Consider the following 23,920-nt stretch of genomic DNA (forward strand, 5'->3'; position numbering starts at 1 on the left):
GCATCAGGCTCTTCATGTGGGTTCCAGGAATTCAACGCTGGTCATGAGGCTTGTGCCACTAACACTCTTATCTGCTGAGCCATTTTTATTTATTTTGCTTACTTATTTGACTCATCACTGTTTTAAGATGATTTTTACTAAACTGAGATTTCTGCACTATCAGATTCGGGGCATCAGAACTTATACTGACGTTCTTCATAATTTGGAGTTCTGTTTAATGCAGGGTGGGTGATAAAGATTGTTTTTCATTCTTTTACATGTAGTGATTCAGACAGACAGCACCGTCTGTTGAAGACGGTGTCTTTTCTCCAGTGTGTATGTTTGGCCTCTTTGTCAAAATTAGGTGCTTGTAGATGTATAGGCCTCTATGTGGGCCTCAATTCTATTCCATTGACCATGTGTCTGTTTTTCCGTCAGTACCATGCTGGTTTTACTACTGTATCTCTGTAGTGTAACTTGAAATTCAAGAAGGAGGAATCTTTAGCTATTCTTTAGATATTCAGGATTGTTTTAGCTGTCTTGGATCAATCTTTTTTGTGTCCATGTGAAATTTAAGGTTCATTTGTTTTTTTTTTTTTTAAATTCCTGTGAACAATTGCATTGGAATTTTGATGTGGAGTGCATTGAATTTGCAAATTGCTTTTGGTATGATGGCCATTTTCACGATATTAATTCCATCAATCCAAGAGCATGGGAGTTTTCTCTGTCTCCTGCTATCTTCTTCAGTTTGTTTTTTCAGGTCTTAAAGTTTTCATTCTGTAGATTAATGCATCCACCAGCCCTTATCAGAGAAGCTTCTTTTTCCAGTAGGTGGCAATTAACACAGATCACAGGGCAAATGGTAAGATGCTGGGTAATGCTCATCCCTAACTGGCAGATCTATACAATACTCCTCCACCCAAAGCTTAGGGATCATGGCAGAAGAGAGGACAGGAAGACTGTAACAGCTATAAATGGTGGATGACTCCAAGGAAACATTTTCTGGACACAGAAAGGCAACTGCATATCTGAATTCACAGTGGCTGAGACAGAATGTATAAGACCTGTGAAGGCTCAGCCCAGACAAAAGTCCAGCATGGAAACGGGAGGTGGACATGAAATCCCACCCTTAGCTAAGAAGTTACTGGTACTTGATGGCTACTAGGAGAGGGAGAATCAGTTTTCTCTAAGAGTGCAGCCCCTGGTGTATAGACTAGCCTCCATTGGAAGGCTATACATACATCTAAGAGTATATGGGAGATAAACTATACTTGATGGTTTAAAGAAGAGAACACACAGTTGGGTGGGGAGGGAAGGGGAGATGGATCTAAGAAGATTCATCTAGGGAGAGAGGGGTTCATATAATCAAAATGCATCATATAAAATTCTCAAAGAACTAATAAAAATGGGGAAAAAGATAACTCTGACTCTAACCACATTTACTGTTTATATTATCTTTTAGAGCTTTATTATATTTTAAACAATTTCTAAATTTGCTATTTATTTAAATAATCTTTGAAAATACAATGAAATAACAGATATTTCCTGATTCTGAATCTTGCAAGTATCTATTTTTAGGGCACTCTAGAGGGGCAGAGGACCAGAACCTGTAGAATATATACATATTTGTGTGTGTGTGTGTGTGTGTGTGTGTGTGTGTGTGTGAATTATATGGGAATGCATGTATGTATGTGTACATGACTGAGAGAGATTTGCTTGCCTGAACACAGACTGGATGGTCCTACAATGGCTGTTTGCAGGTGGTACCTGCTCAATCCAACAAGCTGTCAACCTCAGAATCAATGATGCAACCCTAGTCTAAGGCCTAGAGCCTAGAGGCTCCCTGGAGAGCCACTGATGTTAGTCTATGTTTAGTAGCATTTGTCTACACATGGCGGCAACAGCAATATGCACACCTGGTCAAGAAAAACCAAGCTAGTATACAGCTACTGATTTACCATATGAGCAAAACATCACCATCTATGAGTTATCCTTACACTAGCCAGATGCTTAGCATCTGTAATGAGTGGGCTGTCTCCCACCTCTTTATCAGTCAGTGTAAGTAGATATAGTTCTTTTTTTTTCTATCTACAAACTTTATCTTTGGGATTAAAGATGTATAGGCTTAGGAGCATGCTACTTTGCATTCCAAATCATGGAACCAAGCTGTAGTCATTAAGACTGAATGTAGGTTAGGTAGTCAATGTGGTATTTAAGAAAAGAAAAAGCAACATGAATCATTGTTGCAGTGTATGAGCTCAATTATTTTTATTCATTAAACATTTACAATAAGCAATGGATTCTTCTGAAAGGTCAGCATTCCCTATAAATGGGACATGAACAATAACTCTGTTCTCTCCCTGAAGACTGCATTTGAGGTATGTGAGTTTATCCCTCTCTTTAAAACTAGGTCAGCAATTCCGTACCAGGAATTGTGGTACTCAAGAGAGCAGCAAACCTTTTTCAACTAAGGTTGAATTTAAATTAAATGTAGACTTCACAGTGTCTTTTTTTAAAAGAAAATATAGGGGTCAGAAAATAATCTAAGCTATAATTTTTATATAGAAAGTCATAGAAGATTTGCATTCATGATAATTTTGCAGAAGAAAAAAATTTTGCTGGGAAACATATATCTAAACATTAGTGTTTCAATTGGATGGATGTTTTCATAGGTTTATAAATGTAAGAGCATGGCATCAATTTGTGCCTGAAAGCAAAGATTATGTATTAGATGACTATGAGTTCCAAGTTTTTGTTTTGTTTTTTTCTCATAGTGTGACTTTGGATAAAGCACAGGGCAGCTATTTTTTTCTCTGAAACAATAATGTTTTTCTTCTAGAATTATGAGGATTAGGTAAGGTAAGTACTGTTCCCCATTATACTTTTTTAATGCAGTAACTGCCATACAGGGTAAGTTCTTGCTAATACAAAATATTATTATTGGGAATGAGTATATGACAGTAGTTGATCTTAAAGAGTCTTTGAGAGCAACAGATAAATTGGTGCATGGTATGACATCATACTTGCCACAACAGGGGCTTGGGATGGCAGCTCATGTCCATGTCCTCAGAAGCTTACCAATAGAGTGCTTAGCTAAGAACTTTGAACATGACCATTAAAGATTAGACTACATTTTCATGCTTTTTCTTAATTATGCCCCCTCTAGAAATCATAATTTGATTGTTATAATTAAACCAAGTCAGAATAATGCTTTGTTTGAATTATAATTTTCTAGCATATTGAGGAACTATGATCTTTATATACAAGTTTTCAATCTGTACTGGATAGTTTAATGTCAACTTGACACAGACTAGAGTCATTTGAGAGAGGGGAGCCTCAACTGAGGAAATGCCTTCAGAAGATGGGACTGCAGACAGTAGGACACTTTATTAACTACTGATTCATGTGGGAGGTCCCAGTCCATTGTGGGTGGGGCCACCCCTGGGCTGGTGGTCCTGGGTAGTGTAAGAAAGCAGTCTGAGTGAGTCACCAGGAGCAAGTCGGTAAGCAGCACCCTTCCATGGCCTCTGAATCAGCTCCTGTCTTCAGATTCCTGCCCTATTTGAGTTCCTTCCCTGACTTCTCTCAGTGATGGACTGTCACCTGGAAGTATAAGTTTAAATAAATCTTTTCCTCCCTAAGTTGCTTTGGTCAAGGTGTTTCATCACAGCAATAGTAACCCTAACTAGGACATCTTCCATTCTCCAAGTTCCTGTATACCAGTCACTTCCTATTACATAAAATTGTATAAATCATAGTTCTCTCTCTGTATTTCTCTGTCTTTTCTGTCTGTCTCTCTCCATCTCTGTTACTCCCTCAGCTCTATCACTGTCTCAGTATTCATGTGTCAAAGAATGGATTAGAGCTCCCATTTGTTGAATTTAAGCCAGGACTCAGATCTGTGTAAGTAAGGTGTTCCTTTCTAAAATTTGGTTTATGAGCTATAGTTACTGAAATAATCTTGGCAATGTGTACAGCATGTGCTGGAGAAGGGGTAAATGTTACTTCTATCCTTGTTGTGTTTGGGCATGTCTATAGTTATCCCTTATCTGCTCACAGGGGGAATGAGAACCCTTCTTTTCCTCTGTGTATATGGATTTGACTCCATTCTATGTTTTCCAAAGCCTTGGTTATTTTTTACTTTATTTATTTTTTTTTTTTTGCCATTGACTTCATTCTTGTGATCTTTATTTTCAGATCCTTTTGATTTCAGAAACCTCCACAGCCTGATTGTCAGCTGATGGGCTAAGGGCAGGTGATTGCATCATAAGGGCTAATCCATGATCTGCTCATGGAGTAATAATTCAATGATGACATAACTCAGAAGTGATGGGAAATAGGAGATAGGGTCTAGTTGAAGGAAGTATGTCACTGGTGGTATATTTTAGGGGAATATAGCTTGTTTCTTCTGTATTCCTGTCCTAACTTACTTCCTAGCTGCCATGATGCACATATCTTTCCTCTGTCAGGGCCTTTTCTGCAATTCTATTCTGCTTTACCACCTGCTGTAGGAAGCCAGAAGACCTTGGAATGAAATTGCTGAAATCTTGACCCAAAGCAAATCTTTCTTCTTTTAAAGTTGTTTTCTAGAGATTGGTCACAGTTATGAAATGCTTTCGAATGTAAGAGTCTGATTCTAATCAGCTACATCTGAGTCTTTAAAAATAGAGCTGAATAAGAGGCACAACTGTTGTAACATATTAATAGGTCTCACACACATTCAAGGGTATAGAAGGGTTATACAGGATATTAACCAGGGGGTGGAGATTTGATGGTTGTATTGGAATTCTGCCAGCCACAGTCTTCTCTTGGGAGTTGAAATCAGTCACTGATTCACACAGGAAGCTTCCTTCTGCTGATTGACTTTCATGAGTGACCTTCTTGGCTGTTTGGATCTCTGTGTCATAGAAGCATCCCTTCTTCAGGATTGAAGACCTCTCTGTTCTCTGAACCCAAAGATATGGGGACAGCAAGCAGAATTTTGCTGCTGGGAACAGTGAGGAGAGGAGATAGCTCATTCTGCATTCCTATTCATCTAACTAATGAATTTTGACTGGAAGTGGAAAACCAGCATCATATAGTGTGACCCTCAATTCACATTTTATACTACTACAGGACATTGCTCCATCTTACAAAATGTGACCATCCAGTTAGCAGTATATCTGCTATAAAAGGTTTCTCAGTTGATTCCTAAGAGTTGTGTGATAGGATTGTTGAATTTAAGGAAGAAAGTCCACTGTTGCTCACCACTTAACTATAGATTAAGTTTCTGGGTTAGAGGCCATGCTATGATACGTCTTATAAAGCATTCTGTCATCTGTGGATGGCACATTTGCATGATGCTTTGTGGGCTAACATAGCAGGCTGATATCCAGAGAAAAATATCTTCTGAAGTGAAAAAAACAATTACTGCATCTTCCATAAAGGTAATTGTTCAAAATAAACCAACTGCCAGGAGGTGGCCGGTTCCCCTGGACAGTGGTATGATAATGGAATTGGTGTTGGGCTTTCCTTTCTCAAATTGAGGGACTGGAAGTCAAAGTTGTTAAGATCAGGAAGAATTTCATCTCTTCTATTTATCACATAATCACTTTGTTGATGAGGCTGGCAGAAAAGAATCAGAAGTGGCTAGAGAAGGCCTTGCTGATATCTGTAGAATGAGAAATCACGTTCATCCATTTGCTAGTCTCTTCTGCTAGAGGTTTTCCTTGTTGGTCATTGATAAAGCACAAAAATCCCTTTACTCTCTGCATTTTCAGAGGTGCTACCCACATGTATCCTCCTTTAAACTCCATTTCAACAAATCTAATCCTATTTTCCCCATGTCCCTCACTGTCTAACAAGCTGCTTGCCTTCTGTATTTTAGGGGGAAAATGAAGTGTGTTGATCAGATTCATTATGAGAAAGAGATGATCCTATAACAAATGGATTCAACACCTGCTGAAACTGCCAGAAGGATTTGCCTTCGTCACCAGGTTTGGGGCCAATTCTGAATAGGGTTATGGTGGCATAGCAATCCACCGCTCAGCCAGTGTACCATGCTGAAGCACTTGTAAGCCATTTGGCAGTTTTTTCCTTCTCTTCAGCCAGCTGATTAGAGGAACTCCCATGTCTTTCAGTTGATAAGGTGGAGGAAACAACGTGAACAGAAGCCAGAGGGAGTTAGAGTGCATGCTCCTGAGTCTTACTTATGCTTCGAGGAGGCGCTGGTCTTGTGATGGAAGGCTCCTTTTCATTCCCAGTTGTATAGCTTCATGGGCAAACTAACAACCCCTTCTTGCCATTCAACTTGATTTTCAAGAAAATTTGGTGGTTATGTTGGTAAACATCTCATCTCTACTTGGATCCTGAAAAATCCAGGGACTAGTTTTCAAAAGCGGGGAGGAGCTATATATATCAGATAAAACAATTTAAATAATTTACTGTTAGAGTTCTACAAACTTCCTCCCTTAATTAGTTTTATAGTGGGTCCATTGTAACGGCAACAAATGCTTCCAAACCCTTCAATCCCCGTCAGCTCAGCTGGGTTATATGGTTTAAGTGGCAGAACCATTTCTACGGACATCTGGGAGTTGTTTGCACATGGTTTTCTTGTCAGAGCTCTGAAAGCTGGAGCCTGTTAGATCACTCAGTAATTACACCTTTGTGGCGTGTAGGATGCAAGTCTCCTTGTCAGGCTATAAGTAAATGCAGTTGGTGGGAGGTTAAGAGGGAAAGTAAATATGTCAAGGGAGTCCATTTCCACATTTCACCAGGGGAGGGGGAAGGGACTTGTGCACTTACAGGGATAGGGGAAATGACATGTGAGGGGTGATCGCAATATAGGGAACCAGTGCTCTGCACTTACACTTGGGTTTCTCTGTCACACTTTTCCTTTCCTCTGAGGCTGGAAGCTCAGATGAAGTTCCAATGCAGCCACCTGTGGGATTTGAATGTGAGTTTGGATTCCTGGAATCTCAATCTCTAGCTAAAGAGGTTAAGGGTACTTTGTGAGCAGATAGAATGCTTTCTGTTTCTTTACCAGTTCTAGAGACAGGGGTTTAATTAATCTGTGGAGCCCATAGTGCTTTTCTCCATAACCAACCCATTGACTTTCATTTGACTTAAATTTTATTTATTTGTTTGATAATAGAAAATACACCATCACTCAAAGCCTTGCATTTTCTGGTTCTTTAGGTACATGCAATATTTAAGTGACTATTTCCTTTGCTACTTCTTGTCACAGAGTTCTAGACTTTCCTCTACCATTGGGGAGAGAGAGCTATTCTTGCCTTTATAACTACTTAATCATTTGTTCTCATTTTTTCTCCTGGAACAGTGCTTGGTCCCAGTAATTGTAGTCATGATCATCAGTCAAGAAAAATAGAACTGTAGGAATATTTTGGAACAAGGGTTCTTAAAAGTAAATGTAAGGCCTGGATTGATGGTTGAGTGGTTAAGGCCCTGGCTGTTCTCCCAGAGGATCTGGTTCAGTTCCCGGCACCCACACGGCAGCTCACAGCTGTCTGTAACTCCAGTTCTAGGGGATCTGACACACTTACACAGAATTACATATGCAGGGAAAATACCAATGCACATTTAAAAAAGTAGATACAAATTTACAAATTTGCAAAAAGATGGAGAGAAAAGGGCATGCAGGAGAGTTCTCAGGATCAGTGGAAAGTCACTGATCACCAACACTGCTGAAGTGGGGGCCGAGTTGGTAACATTGGTGTTGGTCAGAGAGTGCTGTAAAAGACTATGTGTATGGGCCCACTTGTTAATGACTGTGAAGAGAACGTGCTAGAGAAGTCTACAGGCAGCTGTTGCTGTATGCATAATGGTCGACCAGATGGCACTGTTGGATTCCCCTGGTGTTGAGCACAGAGCAGCATGTGGTGAGAGAGGGTTGTCAGAAGAGGAAAGCTGCTTAGATGCCCAGTGACTGCAAAGGACACTTCTCTTTTCACTCACCCCAACTGCAAAGGCTTGGTGAGGGACAGACAAACACATTTGTGTTTTCTTGATTCTCTTAGGGTTTGTTACAGTGGCTTGGCCCAGTTTTGTTAACACACCGCTTCTTTTTCCTTAATGCCAGGGAAGCTGTTGATTGAACATAATGGTGCTTGTTTGGAGATTGATGGAAGGTGCCCTTTGGCCAGCAAAACAGCTCATGCTTTTAGAGGAGGATATTTGACAGACGGCCCCTAGGAAAAAGAAACACAATTCTCACCTCGTGGCCTTTGTGATTTCTTGGGTTAGACTGTCGAAGTGAACATGGTTTTACCCTTTGTCATCAAGTAGAAGTGTTCACAGAAAAAACAAAATAAGAAGCCTGTGGGGTCACCTACTTGATTTGTCTTTTAACCCCAGAGAGTAAAATGGCGTGTTCTATAACAAACATGCCCAAGACTGACCTGGCCACTTTCAGTGTCATCCAATCCTTCAGTGGAGTGAATCCCAAGTGAGTGAACTTCATGCTGTACATGGCCCTTAAACTACATTTTGACTTGGAGGAGGGAAAAAATATGATCAAATATAGTTACATTTAAAAATTATTTTAAATTAAAAAAAAGAATCCATGGTTTTGGTCCCCTGAGGCTGAAGAATTGGATGTGATTACAAGATACCAGAACCAGGAAAGTTAAACCTTTGCTTTCCTAGGACAATTGATACTAGTCATTTGGAACTGAGAAATGAGCAGCAATTAAGAAGAGATCGGTATCACTGAGGTAAAGCCTTCTGAGAAGTGTTTTCTGAGAGTCAGTACACAGATGCTGTGTTTCAGAGGTGTCCCAGGTTGTACTTTGTGCTGACAGCTGAACATTGTAGTTAAGAGTCACCCAGGTGATATTGGTTTTGGAGGCATGAAGGAGTTATGGAGAGGAGTTGAGGTTTGGCAAACTGTGTGACAGGGACAGAATCCCTGAAGAGAGCCCAGGAGAGGATATTGGTGACACTACAGCCCAGTACAGCATATCCCAGCATTTTGGAGATGCCTATATCATGGGAAGACCACCAAGAAAAATGCAGACTGTGGAGGCCAGGCTTGTGAAGTTTCAGAAATTAGTACCAGGAAAGTAGGGTATTTCTATGACAGACCTGATCATGTGGTTTGGGGAAGGATTGTGGAAGGACTTTGGAACTTTTTAATAGAAAAGCCACTGAGTGTTGAAAGTTCAGTGGGCTGTTCTATGGGAGCCTGGGAGGTAAGAATCTTGAGAACAAGCCAGTAAGTCTCATTCCTTCATCACTTCTGTATCAGCTCCTGACTCCAAGTTCCTACCCAGCTTGAGTTCCTGTGTTGGCTTCCTCTCATGGACTGATTCAGTATATGTAGGTCAAATAAAACATTTCCTGCTCCCCATAACCCAAACCCAAAACCAAACCAAAAATCCCAAAATAAAAACAAATTACATTTCACCTGTATTGGATAGACTCTCATTCATTGGCTTAAGAGTTCCGAGCCTTTTCCCATCCCCTTATTCTATATCAAATATCCTCGCATGTGCTTTTCATCTTAAATATCCTTTTCTTCTTGAATCCCTCTCATATATCTGAACACTTGCATAGATACTTAGTATCAATTTGGTGTTTTACTGTGACATCCATTTCAAAGTCCTTGTAGCCCAGCTCATTCTCCTTTTTAAAGATGAATTTTTTGTTTTTCTTCTCTTGTTTATCAATACTTGTTTTACTGATCTAGTCAACCATACCAACAACCTTCCTTTCCCCACCCCCAAACCACTCAATAGATCCATTACATGTTCTCTTTGGTCCTTCATGTCATGTCATCTAGAAGGCCAATTGAAAGTCTTGTGGCCTTTTAACATGTTGCTACATTTTAATTGACTAATACATCTACTTTAAATGTGCATTTCAGTTAAATTACAATTACATAGTAGAATACTGTGTATGCTTACTACTTTCTTTAGTTTTTCTTTTTAAATATATGAACAATCCAGATTTTGATACCTGTTATAAAAAAGTTCATTAATGAGTCTATAGCTTTCTTTCTATTAAGTGAAATTTAAAGTTAGCTTAAAAAATTAGAAAACATTAATATTAGAAAATATCTTGGTTTTGTTTTGTTAAATAACTTGGAACAAACTACTATATGTAAAAAGAACATCACATGGTATTTTTGTGTAACTTGTTTGTATCTGGAAAATATAAGAATTGTATCTTGATTTTGAAATAGTAATGCTGTAAGAATTTTATGGCATGTTTAGTAGCTAAAGAAAGAAATGTAATTGCAAATTTCATAAAATTGTGACATACTGTAAGATAATGGAAATTTCATTTGTAATACATTATAGACTAAAGATATTAGGAATATTTCATTGAGTTCTACTCCTTTATGGTTCCAGTCCTAACTCAAAGATGCTTACTGTTAATGACACATAAAAGGTACTCTAGGTAATTGCTTAGCATTTATGAAGCTGACCTCAGTCATGCCCTGTTGTAATTCTTCCTCTGCTGTTTGCAGGGCTTATTAGCTTATCAGTTCCAGTAATGCTTTCTTCTGTCAGTCCAGGACACTGTTTGGCTTATGATATTTGGCATGACTTTATGTCTATTTTCTTATCATACTAGACAGTAGGGTTTTTAAAGATCAGAGTCACAGAGAGATTATTGCCCAGACTTTAGCACATCTACCTGTCAATAGTGTTTTTTTTTTTTTTCATTAATTCACAACTGTCTTCTAGCAAAGAGATTATTTTGTATAAAGGAGATATAAACCAATTGCTACAGCATAGTGTGACAAGTATTATTTTAGAGAAGGGAATACATGGCAGGTACAGGGTGTGGCACATAGCAGAGGTGCTTACAAAATACATTTTGACTAGATTGAATGATGGCTGCAGGTGTGAATGTATGACCTAATTTGACTATGGACTGAGAGAACCAGCATGTTTTGTCTACAAGGCAAAAAGCTGAAAGTAAATTTCAAAAGAATGGAATAGCCACAAGCAGAAGGCAGGAAATGCACTCGAGATAGAAATAGCAGATACGGTGGTTAGTAAAAAGCACAGAATATTGTGTTGAGGTAGATGCTCCATAATGGAAAAAGCAGATTCGTATTTGATTAGATACCCAATTTCAGTATTTCAAACTGATGTCATACATTACAATAGTTTTGTCTTGTGATTTTTCTTTACTGAAATAACCAGACCTTCCCTCCCCCCCCCAAAAAAAAAATCCAGGTTGTCTGTCCTTCAACCACCAGATTCATTTAATGGTCACCCTTGTTTACTCCCTTCCCTTCTCATCTCTTTACCCACACTCTTCCCTCCCCTCTCCTGAATTCCTACACTATTCTTTCTTTCCTCATTCATTCAAAGATGATTTCCAGGGACCAGTCATCTTCATCATAGCAGCACTTCAGATGTCTCAATTTGAAAATATTTGTCTTCATTTTTTGAGAATAGGTCACCAAGAACCAGATCATGAAGGACTTTGCATGGTAAATCAAGCATATCTTTTATCTCCCTGGAAACTGACAAAATCTCTAGAACAATCTTAAGCTAAAAAGTGACACGTCTCTGTTTCTGTTTTAGAAAAACCCTTTGAAAGGGCTGAGGATGTTGCCATGAAGAACAGCCCACTGAAGGGATGTATAGAAGTACCAGGAGGAAGATACTGTGGACTGGAGAAATATTTGAAAAGATTATGGAGCCCTGTTAGCCCCAGGAAGATGAAACACTTTCAAGAAGGGGGTTCACAAAGAAACTTCTGACACATTAACTCTCCTCAGGGGAGGATGGACTAACTGAGTGCCTTCCATCTTCCCTTTGAGGGATGTGCAATGAAGCTGGAGAAGGCAGCAGACAGCATGGGAGCCACTGAAGCTTGGGTGGAGATGGCAGGGAAAGAGAATCTTAGGCCCAGCTCTTCAAGTCTTGCTGCTACATTAGCCCTTGAGAGTATGGTAAATTTAGGGTGCAGGAGAAAAGACCTTCAGTGGGTAAAGCCAGTCTTGTTTTTATCTTTATGAAGTCACTGTCATGCTCCATCCTTTTTATTTGAGCCACAGTGGCTCTGAGAATTTGTCCCAGATTCCTCTGAAATGGTTGAAAAGGAGGATACCCTGATTTACAGTTTTACTGAATTCACTCTGCATCTCACATTATATGCATTTGCATAATTCAAAAAGATTTACATATTCTGTCAAATTACAGCATAAAACTGTTCCAGAGAGCACAAAGCCAGCAATGGATACATGACTCAAATTTGTATATCCACATACCCTTTATTAAATTGCTAAGGAGAAGTATTAACACATAGGATAAATGAGCTTCCAAATTAATCTATGTCCAAATTCAAACGCAAATATTCCCTCCTCTGTGTTTTATTCTGGCAGCTTTCAACTGGGCTGGGTTTTTAAGTCAGCGAGGCTTCCTTGAGCAGCTCTAAGCTGTAATTTCTCCCACAAATCCCTTATTTTTTAAGGGATCTGAGAACTCATAGGGTACCCTGGATCATGACTCCGACGACTGAGAAAGCACAAAGATCTGTTGACCTCTGAGTCCAAATGAAGCAAAATATCAGAACGTGGTTTGAAATTTAGCATGAGCTAGACCCTCCATGCATCTTGCAAACAGGATCTGACAAAGCTCAGAGGCAAGTGATAGGGCAGATAGAGAAAGTTCCTGGAGCTGAGTGTAAGCACAGCAGTTCACATCTTGTTTGAAGCTTCAAGTAGCCACTTGTCCACTGGTTGTGAAGTTTAAAGCCACATATACCAGGCGTGTCTGCAGTCACCACACTTCTGTAGAATCTAATAACATGTATCATTTTCTGGGGACATCAATATTCAAAGAATAAAAAAGACATGACTATTAAAACCGTTAATATTAGCTACATTAAAGCTCAACTACATTTTGTTCCAAAACAGTCTTTGCTCTATTCAAAGACTTTTCTAGCCAGTGTGTTAGGGATTTACAATACGTAAGCACACTCTTGCCCCTTAGAGTCATGAATCCTAAATTGAAAGTTATACTTGGGAGTCAGAAAAAAAGATTGAAATGCCAGTATTATTTTTTTTTGATAGAGATGGATTGGAAGATTTGGCTTATACTTGAAGCCCAAATGGGCTCCTTCTTATTTTTCCTCTTGAATTATATTGCATTCTTCAGCAGCAGAAGCAATAGCTGGCAAGCTATGAATCTCACTTCCCCACACTGCTATAGTGTAAAGCATTCAGCGAGGCTTGTAAGCCGGCAACAATAAATAAGTATAAAATACATAAGTCATATAAGGGGACACCCCTGAGAACAGGGGCCTTTACTTCATTCCTTCTGCTTATTTCCAGTGAGAAGTTGACCAGGATCAGGGAGCTTTGGGGTATGGTGAGGCAGGTGTGGATCCCATAATGTCCTAGAGGATTAGGGTTTCCTGTTTGCTCATTTTGTTTTAAGATTTACAGTAGGTATATGGGATGACAGGTTGCTTCTTCCTCCCCAAGTGGTGACAATATAAAGAACAAGGTCAAAACAAGAAATATGAAGACAGAGAGCTGCTTGGAGTCTAGGCAGCAAAGCTCTTTGACCATTCCAGAGACAATGGCTGCTTTAGAGCTGTGGTCCTCCAGTCTCAGACACACCTGGACTGCTCACGGCACCACAGACTGTTGCCCTTCACCTTCCCACATTTCAATCTCAGTTGGGGCATTTGAATTTGCATATTTTACAAGTTCCATGGTTAGGATGCTCCTGGGGCTATGGCGACTACATAACACTGCAGAGTGCCTAGGGAAGAAAGACCCAACATACCATTGTGGCATAAAAGGAGTATGGCAAAGGTGAGAGCATTTTGGCTCAAGAAACTTGGCATGATTGTAACAGAACTGGTTTGTCATACACTTTCAACTCAAAGCAACCACAGAGTACAGTTTGTTATGGTTGTGTGCTGGATGCTTTCTGTTTGACCTAACAGAGATGCCCTTTTCACTTTTACCGTGCTCTGAGAGCTCTTTTGACTTATTGTTGGGTTTGGAGCACCATGATGAAGCTAGGTTCTGCTTCCTGTCAGCTTATCAAGGCTTGGTCCCTGAACCTTGAAAAAATACCATTGGACAGTTCTGATGTTCCAGATTCTGGTAGCGGTTGTATCTCTGCTCCCATGTTTGTCTTTTCTCTTCCTTGATCTTCCCATTATCAGGCAGAAAGTCTTTCACCCTGAGTTTGAATGACCATGTTTTGGGGATGCCGTGTATCTTACCTCACAGATTTCTCTGGTGTACAATCCTTTCTCCATTTATGTGTTCAGTCACTGTGGCTTGGGTAGAGATGTCTGCCCTTTTCCAGACCCACACCCCTTTTCCAGATGCATGCATGGGCCAAAGTGACTCGGCTTTATTAGGTATCCTTTCTGACTCCAGTCTAGCTCAAAGAAGGGATTTTGATCTAATTTGGTCCAGTGCTATCCAGCTCCCAGATTGCATGCACATGAACCGGGTGGGGGCGCTGTTTTTTTTTCCTACAACTGCTATGCTGGTAATTCAAAGGCAAGGGTCTTCCTATGACCTTGCTCATCACTAAGGGGATCATGCCAGGAACAATACCATTTTAGATTTACAAATGTTGAATCATACAATGACACATATTTGTGGACCTGCATCAAGACTGTCATCTCTTATATTTTTATCAAAGCTCTGTTGTTTAACTTACTGTGTCTTGGATTAAAAAGATGTTAAACTAAATTGTGTCATAAGATATTTGAGGCATAGAAACCAATAGATGAAGAGAACAGAGTTAGAGAATTATGTGGGGACAGATACTGTTAAAAACGGCCTGAGGACCTCTGTGCCTTATTGATTGTCATGCTCATTCCCACTGCTAAGCAATGCTTACTAGATGCCGGAGAAATGGAGATAGGTATTCAGTGGTACAGAGTTTGTTAGCACCTTTCAATGCACTTTCCAATTCACTAAAAAGCAATGCTTTTAAAATATATAAACTGTGTCATGTGGAATAAAGGACAAATTCATTCATTTAAAGTGGCTTAAAACATCTTAGCTCATATTTACAAAACCTGACAAATAAAGAAGTTTAAAAAAACAAAACAAGTGAAAACCAACAGTGGCTGAGAAAACAATGTGCTAGTCCTGGGAATTTAAGATATATTTTAGCATGTCAGGACATTTTTTTTTTTGGGGGGGGGATCAGGACATATTTTAAGTTCTGAAGCAAACGGAAAAGCATCAACAGCTTCTTGTTGTTGTAATGAAGCATGTGCCTTAATTACTCATTGTATTTGAAGCAGTTTATCTGTAGTGTCGTCCCCAGATTCTACTCTGCCACTCATGCTGCCTGGGAGTGATCTGGGGCTGCCCCAGGTGCTGGCGGTAACTACAGAACGGCTTCGTAGTCCCGACCTTCCCCTGCGCCAGCAGCTGGCTTCAGCAACTGTTCACGGTTACTGGCAAAGAGGCATTCGTTCATGCATAGGGACAGCTGCTTGCAGAGGCAAATGTTTTCGGGGGTCTGTGGACAAAGGCCAGGTTCTCCCTGCAGCTGCTGCAGACGTCTTCTAGATTTTCAGGAGTGCAGAGCTGGACAGCTGCTTGCCGCTGAGTCTGCCTTCTAGGAGATCTCATTAGAGCCATGGATTCAATTACCACAGCCCTGTCATCTGCCTCCTGACAGCACAGAGCGGATGCTAGGAAATTCAGCCAGTGAGTTCATAAGAAAACATTTAGTTTATTACTCTGCCTTTGAACATAATGACTCTATTTAATGAGATTTCTGTACAATTCAAAGTAACATGGAGGAATCAAAGTAACAAAGTAACACTAAATGTAACTGCTTGGTCCAGGGGTCCCTGGCTTTGGCTGCTCATGGCAAATACTGCAAGCTGCAGCAACCTGAATGCCAAATCTCACTCTTAGAGTTTCTGATTTTGATGGCTTGGGGGAGGAGGCATCCTGAGCAATAGGATGCTCCCAAAGCTTCCCAGTGGATGGGCCCTGTCAGCCACAGATAAGAAGCACTACCCTGGTGAGATAAGTGGCTAGGGTTTAGCCTAGAACTAGGCAGCTCTAGAGGCACCATCTGTCAGTACTGGCTTTGGGTTACAAACCTTCAGATTCTATCTGGTGCTGAGTTTCCTCGTGGTATGTATGGCACCAGGCTCATACCACAAATTTAACCTCCCTCTTTGCTCTGTACCTTAGCAGGTGAGGTCTTGCTCTTCTGATGCTGCCCAAGGCTGGCAAGAGGGTGTGGGAGGAAAACCCTCATTTGCTAGGACACAAAGACTCCAGAGAGTTAGTTCACAGGTACCTCCTTGGGGGCATGGGCCATAGGGCTCTGTCTAGGTTTCACAATGGTGGTCTAGTTCAGATTTACTTTCCTCTTCCTAGTCCAAGTGGAGGACATCTTTCTCTAAGCTTGGTTGTTTGGACTTGAGGGACAGGTGAGAATGTTTTCCTTTCTGTATTCATCAACACTGTTATTAAAAACCTCACACTGTGGTCTCTTCCCTGACTCCTTTTGCTTGTTGTCTCTGTGAGCAGATGTTCACAGGAGTGTCTATTCCTCTTCCCTCCTGATGTTTTTGATTTTCTTATTTTGTTATTATTCCTGCCCACTGTGACTTGCCTCTATTTTGGGAAAGACCTTGAGGAGATGAGAAACTCAGATGAACACTGGCTTAGATACTATATTCATTTCCAAAGGCTGTTCTATTCTGGTAGGTTGTGATTCTTAGAAACATGGAAGGGCTTACGTAATTAAAAATGCCCTTCAGTGTAAGCAAAGCAGAAAGGACCAACTCAGAGGAGGCCTCATGCTCACCTCCTGTGATTTGAGAAGTCAAATAATAAACGAAGATGCCTGTGATGTTATGAAGAAATCAGAAAGTTTAATAAACAAATAAAGCTTGCAATTAGGAGTAGTAAAAAGTGATTAGCAGGCAATGTTCTTTTCACTTTCCCATGCTCCCTTTGGACCCTGAAAATGAAGCTACAAACAAGGGAGAGGAATATGGTTTTGTTTTAATGCCTCCCTGACTTCTCATGTGTCCTTGATCCATCATTGACAGTGATGCGTGCTCCCTCAGAGTCATCCTGAAGGTGTTATGGACACAATGTTCTGTATTGTCGAAGTGGTACAGTGAGTCTGTGTTAGAACACTGCGAGGGAAATGTCTCTTCTACCCCACTCAAGAATAATATATTTTTTTTTCGTGCTGAGAAAGTTGGATCACATTCCTATACAATTTGCTTCTCGATATGGTGACTTGGCTCAAGACTTCATTGTACTTTTGTAGGTTGAGTTTCAGAACACCCCAAATAAGCACTGGCTGTGTACTGGGTAAGCGTCTCAAGAATGTTCCATAAATTCTAAATAACCTCCTAAGTAGGTTAAGATAACGGACACATATCAAGCCACACAAAGAAGAGTAGGACACTGGCTTGAATGGACCCAACTCATGAGAAGATTTCTGGCTGAGGTCTCAATCTTGAACTCCAGGGGAGATATCACTCCTGGTGATAGAGTGGTGGGGACAGCTTTGTGCTGAAGATGTTGGGTTTGGGAGACAGATAGATGAGGATGCAAATCCCAGGGTTCATCAACTTGAAGCATCTAAACCTCAGTTTTCCTCTGCAGAATGGGATTTGCATTTATTCTGGTCATGGTGTAATTGGATCCTTTGTATGGGTCAAATGAGGTGTTAGTAACAAGGGTAGATGTCTCTGCCTCTAGAGTGCTGGGATTAAAGGTGTATGCCCCACTGCCTGGCTTAGGGTAGGTGTTAAGAAGCGTAACAATGTTGTCATTACTACTTGTATAACTACATATACTGATTTATCATAAAGCATTGAGAATCAATCAGCTGTTTTTGGTGTCTGAATGAGTTAAAGGGCTTCTGGTATCCACTCATTCAATCGGCATTTGCTGAGTGGCTGTTCGGAGCCAGTTAGTGTTCCAACACAGAGAATACAGACATAAATATACTGGATACTGATGCCAGTTCTCATGGATCTTACACCTGTGGGCTAATCATCTTGCCTTTTTTGTTTCCAAAAAGATTCAAACCACCATTAGAGAATTATCTATTTAAAACATAGTCTGGCTTATCTTTTTCACTCTATTTAATATCAAGCATTTCAAAGAGATTTCTTAATTTTAGCTACAGATAAAGTGTGAATTTCAGGCTTAAAAAGATTAAATGTTGCTAACAGCTACCTCAAATTAACCCATTTAAATTCCTTTGGCTTAGATGAGGTACTAAAAATCAATTAGTACCATATAATGGGACCTACATAACTATTTTATTCATTCTCTATGTCTTTTATCTGAAACTATCATGTTTAAAAACAGGCAGTCAATTTATTAAGCATGGTTCATGCAACTTAGTGAAAAAAACATACTGACTTTTCTCTAGCAATTCAGCCAGAAGCAGGACAGACAGGAAGTTCATGGGCACCTTGTCTGGTATAGGACAATCCTCAGATGGTTGTGGTGTGCCTGTTGTCTATTTTTCTATTATCACAGCATCAAAAGGCAGAAGGAAATCAAGTGGACACATAAGTATGGGGCTGGGTTTTGAGGTCTGACATCTTCAAGTCTGCAATTTTTTCTTTACTTTCTACTTACGTACTTCTCTACAGTGTAACTATTTTCAGATGCTACAGGGACTGGAGGATGTGATGGTTAAAATTGTTTGCTGACTTGGCACTATCTGGAATTACCTAGGAGACAAATGTCTGGGCATTCTATAAGAGAATTTCTAGATTAGATTACCTGACTGTGGGTGCAGTGTGACTTCCTGACTGTGGGTGCAGTGTGATTTCCTGACTGTGGGTGTAGTGTGACTTCTGACTGTGGATGCTGTGTGATTTCCTGACTGTGGGTACAGTGTGACTTCCTGACTGTGGGTGCAGTGTGACTTCCTGTCTGTGGATTCAGTGTGACTTCTGACTGTGGGTGCAGTGTGACTTCCTGACTGTGGGTACAGTGTGACTTCCTCACTGTGGGTGCAGTGTGATTTCCTGACTGTGGGTGTAGTGTGACTTCTGACTGTGGATGCTGTGTGATTTCCTGACTGTGGGTGCAGTGTGACTTCCTGAATTTGGGTGCAGTGTGACTTCCTGACTTTGGGTGCAGTGTGACTTCCTGAATTTGGGTGCAGTGTGACTTCCTGAATTTGGGTGCAGTGTGACTTCCTGACTTTGGGTGCAATGTGATTTCCTGACTGTGAATGCTGTGTGATTTCCTGTCTGTGGATGCAGTGTGACTTCCTGACTGTGGATGCAGTGTGACTGCCTGACTGTAGATTTGTCGTCTGCCACCAGACCTTCCTACCATGATCATCATAGACTATAGTCTTGAATGATGAATCAAATTATTCGTTCTTTAAGTGTCTTTAGTCAAGTGTTTTGTCACAACCAAGAGAAAAGTCACTAATGTAGATGTGTATGTCACATATGAATTAATTTAAAGAATACTGGAGCATTTTGTCAGGAAGTTTGGGGGAAATGTTTAAGTAAACAAAACAAAATCTTTTATTATTATTAGGTTAAAGAAACACAGTTTTGTAAACTGCTTCAAAATATGAACTTAAAATGTCTCCTATTCTGTGCTGGTTGTCTTCAAAGTGTACAAGGTGTGAGACTTCCTTTCTTAGCCTGTAACTGAGAGCATAACTATTTTCAGTGATGGCTAATGTGCTGCTCACTGATTAAGTTAGAATCATAATCTGACTAGGTGTGCCAGTGCACACCTTTGACCTCAGGAGGTGGAGTTCTGACATATGAAGAACATGATTTCTAGAAGGATCCTGGCTAGGAAACCTTGAGCTCATAGGAGTCTCCCATTTTGCAGGCAGGAATTCCAAAGAGAGGTTAGTGTCCCTCCTGTTGGTATCAGGCTGCTGAAATGATGGTCCTAAGAAACCGGATTTCTCCATTAACCTCATGCTGGGAGTGGGGGAAAACAAACCTAACAAGCCCAAACACCTTTGCACAATTGATGGCTTGCAGGGGTGAGGGAAAGGAAGGATTCAGTTCTGTTTAACAGTCAGGCCGCTGAGAGTTAGACCACGCTCCAGTGAGAATATGGGGAATACAAATTGGACTTTTTTTTTTTTTTTTAAATTTTTGTTGTTGTTATTCTGTTGTGGGTGGGTGGTTATCACAAGGGTGGTGGTGGGGGATGCAGGTGGACATGGAAGGACTGGGAAGTGAATGTGATTGGGGTGTATAATATGAAATTTCCAAAGAATCAGTAAAAAATATTACGTTGGAAAAAATAATAAATTTAAATAAAAGCCTATAGCCAGCCAGAGGAGAAATTTGTCCCCCAGGATCAAATCACACATTGTCACCTTGTCAGATTGTCTCTCAGAAAAGATTGTAGCAGACTCTGAAGGCTAAATAATGAGTGTGGCCACATGTTAAATAGGACTGCTTACCTGCTAGATAGACCTAAATAAACTTCATGTTGCTACCCCAAGGTTGGACTTGGTAGTCACTGGGTTTCCTTATGTCTTTTCCTAACAGTGGTTACATTGAATTGATTTCCCTTTTCTGATCTTCAGTATTTCATGTGTGTTCAATTCACTTCTTGAGGTCAGGTGGCTGAACCTAGCTTGTTAGGGCTGCTGGAGCCCAGGCTTGGGCTGTATCAATTCTAGAAACAAGATCCTGCTTCAAAAGACAACAATTTAAAAAAATGTGTTACTAATGAAAGAAAATAATTGATGTGCTATGTATACTTTAAAGGAAGTTAATGAGAATATGTTAAATAAAAGTAACAACTCTACTTGACAGTGTGTGTGTGACTCACGCTTGGGTTGACAGGGAGAATGATCTGAATGACTGGTTACATTGTGCTACATAGCTTACGTTTACACCTGCATGTCAGCTTTACCTCCTTACCTCACCCTACCACAGGAAACTTTTACATAAATGTGCCTTCTGTCTTCCATGTTAGCTGACTAATGGGAACCCTCAACAGGAAGTAAGGTTGAAGTATTGATTTCCGAGGCTTCTTTTTTGGTGATGTTGTCTATGGTAGTTTGAATGTAATTAGTCCTCATAAACTCATGGGGAGTGGCACTATTAGGAGGTGTGGCTTTGTTGGAGTAGGCGTGGCCTCACTGGAGGAAGTGTGTCACTGTTGGAGTGGGCTTTGAGGTCTCATATATGCTCAAGCCATGCCTAGTGTCTTAGTTCACTTCCTGTTGCCTTCTGATTAAGAAGTAACCATCATCGGTCTGCCTGCATGCCATTATACTCCCTGCCACGATGATAAGGAGCTAAACCTCTGAAACTCTAAGCCACTCATTAAATGTTTTCCTTTATACCAGTTGCCATGGTCATGGTGTCTCTTCATAGCAATTGAAATCCTAACTAAGACATTATCTCTGGCTAACCACTACCAAGGCTTTTTTTTTAAGCTCTCTCAAGACTGTTGGAACACTGACAGGGGAGGAACATCCTCTACCCCACCCCTCCCAGAAATCAAGACATGCCTTCCCAACAGTTCTGGTTCTATCTCCTGCTAGGTAACAGGAATTTGTAAATAAATACTTTTTCTTATTTCTGATGCCCTTGGAAGAACCATCTCTGATGCCTCACCTCAAACTGGCTTTGAGCTTTGGCCAGGCTCCATCTCTGGGGAAACCTGTGGGTTTATAAGAGACAATAATCTCTGTCTCTCACTCTCTCCATTTCTCTGGCTTCTGTGCTCCAGGTCTCAGGCTCTCTCCCTTCCCCTCCCTTTTGGATCCTTCTCTGTCCCCTGCCATGTTGTCTATCGTGGCTATTCCTCTTACCCTCTGTTTGTGAGCTCTCTTAAGGAAGCCCTTCTCTAGGTTTTAAGATTTATTTTTATGTGTATGGGTGTTTTGCCCGAATGTGCACCACTTGTGTGCAGTCTTGGATTATGTAATATGGTAAATTCTACTGGGATTCACATATCTTCAATAGTTGATTTTTTTTTTTTATTGTATCTGCACACGAAAGAAAGAGGATGAGAGAGTGCTTTGTGGTTCCTGTTAGTAGGACAACAATCCTGTCTAAGAGGCCTCCACGCTCATGTCCTAACTACTTCCTAATGCCACTATATTCCAGGTTAGGATTCCAGCACGTGAAGTTCAGAAGAACACAACCATTCAGACCATTGAGTCTGATCTTAAGATATTTAATTGTACCGACTATAGATAAGAAAATTAAATCCAAGATCTTTTGTAAACAGGAACAATTATTTCCACGAAGGGAAAAAGACTGGGAGTTGCTCCCTATGTGAGGATTCAGCTCCTCTCTGTTATGCAAACAGCTTCTGTGGTAAACCTTGAGGGTTGTAAGGGCCAATCTGACCTGCCTACAAGTGCTCTCATTCTGTCAGCCTTCCACCATCATCCTTGAGATGAACACAGTCCGGTGAGCTCTAGGGGTCACTCAAGGGGCCACACAACGTTGCATTTCTTATAAGCCCTGGCATGTAGTATTTAAAGGGATGTTCAAGCTCCTTACTTTAGGGTGTAATTTGGCATTTGCCACCCAGCTTCCAGTCTTTGTAGGCTCACACTGCCACCAATTTCCAACATTTGTTTAAATTTCAGTGTAGCCTTGATACTGAGGTCTCCTCCCTGCTCTGTGGACAGGATTTTCACCATTTACCTCATTCTCCTAGCCAGGGTACATTTAGCATGGTCCCTATCATCCTCCTAAGTCTTACCTGGTCGTTAGTCCCCAAATAAAGTTAGATCCGTCATTCTTTATCTCTTTCTGTTTTGAGCTTTCTCTGGGAATAGTTAACACATTTGTAATGTTATTTATTTATTTTTTTAAGTTTTGCTTCTTTATTGATTCTTTGGGAGATTCACATCATGCACCCCAATTCCGCTCACTTCCAGTCCCCCCCATATCCGCTCCTCACTCCTGCAGCCCACCCCCCCTAAACACACAAAAGAAAATTTTAAAAAATCAAACTAAAACAAAACAAAAACAAGCAAGCACCACTTCATTCATCCTGGTGGCACTGGGAGCCTCAGTGTGTCAAATAGCATACCCTTTTGTCCAATCAGCTTTACTAATGAATGTTCATTGTCCAGTGGGGGTGGTGCCACCTATGGGGCAGTAGTCCTGGCTGGTAAGGAGTTTTCTTTCAGGGCTCCTGCCTTGAGTTCCTGTCTTGGCTTCTCACAGTGATGGACTACGATTGGGTAGTGCAAGCCAAATAAACCATTTATCTTAACATAGCAACAGAAACCAAACTATGACATAATTCTACGTATCTCTGTAGGGTTTAACTAAGCAATGAAACTGATCACAGCATGACATTTCTCTTTTAATTTTATATGTATTTTTAGTTGAAAATACTTTTTTCACACAATATATTCTGCCCATGGTTTCCCTTTCCCCTACCTTCTCCCAGATTCTTCAAACTTCTCAATCATCAAACTCAATGCCTTCTCTCTCTCTCTCTCTCTCTCTCTCTCTCTCTTTCTCTCTCTCTCTCAAAAACAAACAGGCAAATAAAACTGATTTCTTAAACTCCAAGTTCTATCTAAAATAAAACCATCAAGGCATTCCTTGTGACACATTAGAAGGGGCTTATTTTAAGGTAGCTAGTCTTAGTAGACTTTCCATTTTTATGGCATCAAGATAAATAATCTTTCATTAATAAGATGTTTATTTATTCTTTGACAATTTCAGACATATAAACAATGAATTCTGATCATGTGCACCTGCAGCTGATATTTTAAAAACTCTTGGTAGAAATTGTTCAAATGTTTATCAACAGAAATACCCTGTTCATAGGAAAAAATGTTATAGATACACCTGAGATCCTTAGTAAAGAACATAAACTTTGTGTTAATCCAACCTAACCTGTGTCATCTCAATGATGATGAACATTTATGTAAGTAGATGGCATTTCCTTTTCTGCTATTAGATGAGGCTCAGAGGGTTAATCAATATAAGGCAGAGTCCATACTACTATCTACTC

Source organism: Onychomys torridus, chromosome 4 (genome assembly GCF_903995425.1).
Source record: "Onychomys torridus chromosome 4, mOncTor1.1, whole genome shotgun sequence".
Taxonomy (NCBI): Eukaryota; Metazoa; Chordata; class Mammalia; order Rodentia; family Cricetidae; genus Onychomys; species Onychomys torridus.